This window comes from Megalops cyprinoides, chromosome 10, assembly GCF_013368585.1.
Source record: "Megalops cyprinoides isolate fMegCyp1 chromosome 10, fMegCyp1.pri, whole genome shotgun sequence".
Lineage (NCBI taxonomy): Eukaryota > Metazoa > Chordata > Actinopteri > Elopiformes > Megalopidae > Megalops > Megalops cyprinoides.
In genome coordinates this window covers 17,470,944-17,476,943 of record NC_050592.1, presented here as the reverse complement: position 1 = coordinate 17,476,943, position 6,000 = coordinate 17,470,944, and positions in this window count along the sequence as shown.

Below are 6,000 nucleotides of genomic sequence, written 5' to 3'. Positions count from 1 at the left end.
ATTGTTGTTTGACCTCCCTCTTCAGTATTTTTGTTCTGTTCAGAACCACTGATAGCTTTTTGTTTGCTTTAACTGCTGCAATGATGCCTCTAAAGATAAAGACTTACATTGATTGACTTCAGCAGAGGTGCATTCCCCATACAGCCAACATGAGATTGCTGTGGTCTTCTAAAACTGTAGGCTATAATTGATGGCTAAATTCAATTCCAAGCACAAACCACACATACAGTAATTAAGACTCCAGTGTATGTTTGTGGCATTCAACTGACATGATCAAATCTGTTTGTTTTACTCTAAAATGAAAAAAGCATGTACAATGAATTACATCATTTAAGAGGAGACAGGGACTGTCATAACAATGTGGGTACAGCTTTAAGTGCAATTTGCTTTTGCTTCTTCTCTTTTTTTAACTAATGACTGAGCTTTGTACCACCACATGTAGCTGTCAACTTTTGTAAACAGATCCTCCTACACATGAAGAGACCCACTCCTGCTTTCATCTCCCAAGTAACACATTCAAAGAAAATTGCTATTTAGTTCAAGCAACCTAAAAAAAGATCTAATTGCTGCTGATGTGTGTTCCTGCCACACTCAGAAAGTTTTCAGATCATAAAGTTTTGCTTGCAAAAGGCTAGTAATTCTTCCTTCATAGTAACCCAAGTTGCTGCTTGTGTTTAGAAGTTTTGAAAGAAAATGAACAATGAATTCAGAGGAAATGTTCACAACAGGGTACAAACAGCTGAATGAAACAAAAACTGTAATTCCGAATGCGTACATTAAAATGCCTGAAATTCTTTTTTAGAATGAGGAAATGATGCGACCAAAAGAAGCAGTAAAACACTTCTTTTGAAGCAGAATTATGATGGATTATTTGGCAGCTGATCTTTCCAGGATTTGCAAATCAATGCTGAGATGACTGAAATCAAAACCAATATTTCCAGTAAAAAACAGAACCTATCAGTAGCCATCTCATAATTTCTGAGGCTGCACTAATAAATATTAAATTCAAAATTTGCATGTCACTTTACAGTAGAAGAAAATTAGGTTTATTAACAGATTTTCTTTCTCTCTCAACAGTACTGCTATGCAGTGTCAGTGATGTCATTTCAAACTGGCCTGGCACTTCAGCAAATGCTCAGGTCAAAGTGCATGCCTGCATTCCGCTTTCCTGCAGCCTATGGTTCATGGTGCAGGGGAGCTTTGCGTGTGGCACATCAGCCTCCCAGGAGGCCGTTCTCACCCTCGCTGGGAGACATGCCGGAGGAGTCACGCTTAACGAGATTATCCCAGCATGCCCCTGACATCCCTAACATCAGCAGCAGGTCCCACTGTGACAGCCATTACGGACCAGCTCAGAAGACTTCCGCCTTTGCACCACACACAGACACGGTTTATCTGCACTTCATATCACATCCCGTACAGTGTTTTAGGATGTCAATACTGCGCATAACAATGTTGTGACCTTTGACCTTTGCAGGTCAAGTGGTTGAAGAAACAATCTCCTTAGGGCCAGAGGGTAAAACTCAAGCCACCATTTGCTCCATTTGCACACTGCTGCCCACAAGTTTGCCCCTACCAAGCTGCTTCTTGTGTGTCTTTGAGAAGTAATGTCTAAGGACTGGAGTTGCAAGTTCAATACCCAGTTGGACTATTGTACCCTTAAGTATGGCAATTAACTTTAATCATTCCAAATTATATCCATCTGTGTACATACATGCACATAATCTATAAAAAATTAAGTGGGGGGGGGGGGGGGGGGGCATTCAGTCAGACTACTGTGGAAAAGTTCTGCTTTTAATTTATACATTGTATTTTCTGTTATTCTCAGTGCTTGCTGAGGAATTAAAAATGAACATTAACAAGAACTACTTTTTATTCACTCTAACAATATTTTTCCTCTTTTCCATGGCATGCCACATACATGATAATGTGTAAGAATTAAAAAAAATGAAACACTTGGTAAAATGTGTTACCCTGTATTACGATTAAGGTCAAAGCAGCGTAGCCTACCTAAAGAGCACCTCCCTGGATCAGGGCATCTGTGGAGCCCACAAATGATGTCATTTTCTGTGCGTGCACACAGCACATCCCTGTGGCTGAAAGCTTGGGGTCTCACAGCCTGTGCTTCCTGATCACGGGGCGAGACGGAGGCGATTCATTAACCGGCCATTAGGGCAGATTTAATACCCCCACCCTCCAGGGCCCGGGCTGTACGGATTACCCTGCACGAGTTTCGGTGACATGAAAAAGGAAGTCCCCCGCGGTGCCGGTAAAGAGCGGAGGGGAACACAATGCCGGGGCCGGCTTTCTCACATCCCCAGCCCCAGCTCTCAGCAGCGCGTGAATGACAATAGGGGTTTTAGAAAACCCCCCCAAAAAAAGCATGAATGTCCTGCCTACACAGGATATAATGTAGGTGGCTCTGACAGGGCCTCAATGATCTGACAGGTCAGCCGAGGAGGAAACGCACAAAGGCAGATAATAAAGGAGATTCCTGGGGTCAGTAATGCATTGCGCTCCCTTCTCTGCCTCAAGCCGCAGCCCTCACACTCATGACCTGCGCCAGGGAGAGGGGTGTAAAGAGAGAGAACCTGGTGACACGGAGATACGGGGCCTGCAAACAGTGGGACGGGTTTATATTTCCACAGAAAGTTACCCAGAGTTCATAGTTCTGTTGAATTGTTCAGCAGGTGGAATGACAGAAAATGTTGGCTCACCCACTCATTACATGCTGAGACCTTTTTTTTTGTCAGGGCTGTGGGAAACCCAAAGACCCCTTGAGGGTCAATTTGTCTTGATTTTGTTAATATTTTTATTGAATAGAGTTGGGTTTTTGTTGCTGTTGTTCTCATTCAAAATTGACCTTAGTCAACATTGGCTTAGTCTCTTCAGTTCAAAACACACAACTCCAATGACAGTTGTAAATGGGTGAGGTCATACTTTGCTATGCACATGAGGGTAAAAAGAAAACCAAAAAAAAGCTTAAGAGATCTTTGTGGCATGTTGACAGATTATTGTCAGCCATAGGACTGTACCTGACACAATGGAATACCAGAGATCTAGTTTAAACAACACTTAATTCACTGAAACACGGGGAAGGGATTAACAAAACAGAATTGCTTAAACAAATTCTAGGGTATCAAATGGCACATGTTCGTGTCTAGGTGTGAGAAACGGTCACAATAACTTCTTTAGTCACCAGATTCTCTTCTCCAGGAGGAATTAATTTCTGCTCAGAATGCTCTGATTACCAAGTCTCTTTTCTCAACACGCACTGGTCTGTTTTTACAAAAATGTTTTGCTTGGATGCTAACTACATTAAGAGCTGGCTCAAGGACCACAGCATACTTTTAAAAGACATCATAAATAATTCCTTTTGATTGCAGTCACTTTTATTTCCTTAAATATGTATTTTTCAATTCACTTTGTGGACAGAATCAATTATATTATGTCAGGAATGACTTCAATGAATGCAAATCGAGTTTTCATTCAAGACCAAAGCTTTTTTTTTCTTCTTCATAGCCAGTGACAGTGAGAACACTTCTGGAGCTGAACACAAGAGTACATATGATCTAAATGAGTAAGCACATGATGCTTGAAGTACAAAAATATTTGCCAAAATTCCCCTGCCCTCTTGGTAAAATGTGTCCACCCATTGGGGGCCATTTCTGTTATTCAACCACTGCTTTCCTCCCAGACAATTTCTTGTCTGCGCTGCACTGTTAATCTAATTAAAGCAAATAAACTTATAACGGCTGATCACCTCGGTGACAACGCGCTGCTGAGAAAGCTAATTTGTTCCCTCCTGGTCCCTCCTGAAACAGATAATACTATTTTATTACACAAAGGTCACTAGGGAAATTAACTTCTCGACCAGCAAATAAAAGAAAATGCACCACCCCAGAATAACAAGTGTATCCTGATTACATTCAGTTGGGACAATCCCAGTAGGACAGGACGGTGACCTTTCTCCCAACTACACAGGAAATAAGTAATGCAAAAGCAGGTCTACCCACAGCCTCTGAGACACATGTGTTATATTGTTACATTAATTGGGAGAGGCAGTAGCTACAAGGCAGATTCCACAAGTTATCTGTTTGAAGTGAAGTAATGCAATACATTTACTGAAAAAAAATGCTGGAGATTTTCAGTTTAGGCACCACACACACCAAATCAGGAGAGGAAGCTTCCAATGAATGCACAAAAGGGTAAGCACAATAAGAACAATACAAAAATCCAGACACATATGAATGGGCCAGGTGCTACTTTCTTAATAAAACCATCAATATTCACATCTTGCAATTTCACAATGAATTGGTCTGATAATCACATTTATTCATCTGCAATCCATTTAACTTTACAAAACTTGGATACAATGCATTTTTGTTTGCTGTTTGTTATTGGGCTTTTTCACCAGATCATTTGCAATCAATCTTCCACATCTCTTATTTCAAGCATGTAGCATTTTATTTTCTCGCCTTCATTTCAGAGAGGGGCAATCTCACAGAGTCTCTGCTCCATGGCTGACCTATAAGACAGGTCAAAGTGATTCCCCTCATTATGTAGATGGGAGGAGGGAGGATGGTATTAACTGAATTGTTGCTGAAAATAAAGACAGTCGCACAGAGAAATAATGAAAGTTTGCATCAAAGTGACAAAAACACCCTGAACTATCGCGCATTTCAATCAATGCGGACTGAAGTAAATAAAAAACTGTGAGGGAAGATTCACAGGCATTGATCCTGGCTCCACACAGACCCCGCCGACACTCTAAGGTTTGGTCCGTTAATGCCCGCGGTCGTTGACAAAATCAATGAAACTCATCCTTTCAATAGCATCCAATTATCAGCACAAAGTAAAGCCAGCCTTCCTCGATAAATCAGAAAACTTCATTGAAAACAGACACAGACAAGATAAATGTTAATTGAAATGCAAATAATGCTTAATGCAGCACTAAAACAGCCAATGAAATGAGCCAATTTGAGATACGTAAACTTCAGATAAAGTTTGTTGAAACTGTTACTCTCTCAGAACTGATTCTTGCACTGAAGGTTGTATTTCTGAGATAGGATTTTTAAAAAGCAGACAATCCTAAGTGAAAACCTTCACTAATCATAGCTATGTGGTGAGGCCAGACACAAATTGGGTTTCTGTCCGTGAAACTGCTGTTCCACATTTAAAGTTAATTTAAAGTAAATTTGTTATTTTCAGTTTCACCGTGCCTTTTCCATACTGAGATGGAACTCCGCCTTTTTAAAGCTGTCCTCGTTTGCCATCAGTTATTCTCTCTGCACACATATATGATAGCAAAAAAATAAAAGAAAACATAAAACAAAAAAAGGAAAGAGTTCTGATAAGATACCGTCAGAGCAATTAAAGGCCATCTCTACTACCTCCCCCTCATTAATCACCAGTTTTGTCCTTGCTTTGAGCCAATATAAAGAGGACAGCTGCAATTGTGGGTAATATGGAACAGATTTGATCATTGGAACAGAGTCTCAGATGGTGGTAGAATTTTAAAATGGCAATACAATCAGGGCTTCTAAACTGTAAACGCTGGACAAAAAGAAGTCTGGTTCGCCTGCAGCTTTAAGTTGGGGTGAAAACCTTTCCAGACGTTCCTGCTGAACGAGCAGTGATTGGACTGAGAAAGAGTACATGCACGGCACTAAGTGGGATGGGCACAGCCCTTTATGGGAGTCTACCCTTGACTGTCTGGCAGGTTGCAGAGATCATTATAAAGGGGTCCCTAATGCTGTCAGGAGCAAGTCCACCAAGCACAACTGCTTTGAGAAAAGCACACTGAAAACGGACAGCACACTGAATGGAGCAGCACACTGAATGGAGCCTGCCCAGGTCAATCATAGATGTGTGTGTGTGTGTGTGTGTGTGTGTGTGTGTATATGTTGTGCAAGAGGAGAAAAGCAACAACCACTTTGCTGAGATGTAGAAAGACATGATGTGGCTGACCTACAGCTGATGGTTCTAAGAGGGCGGATC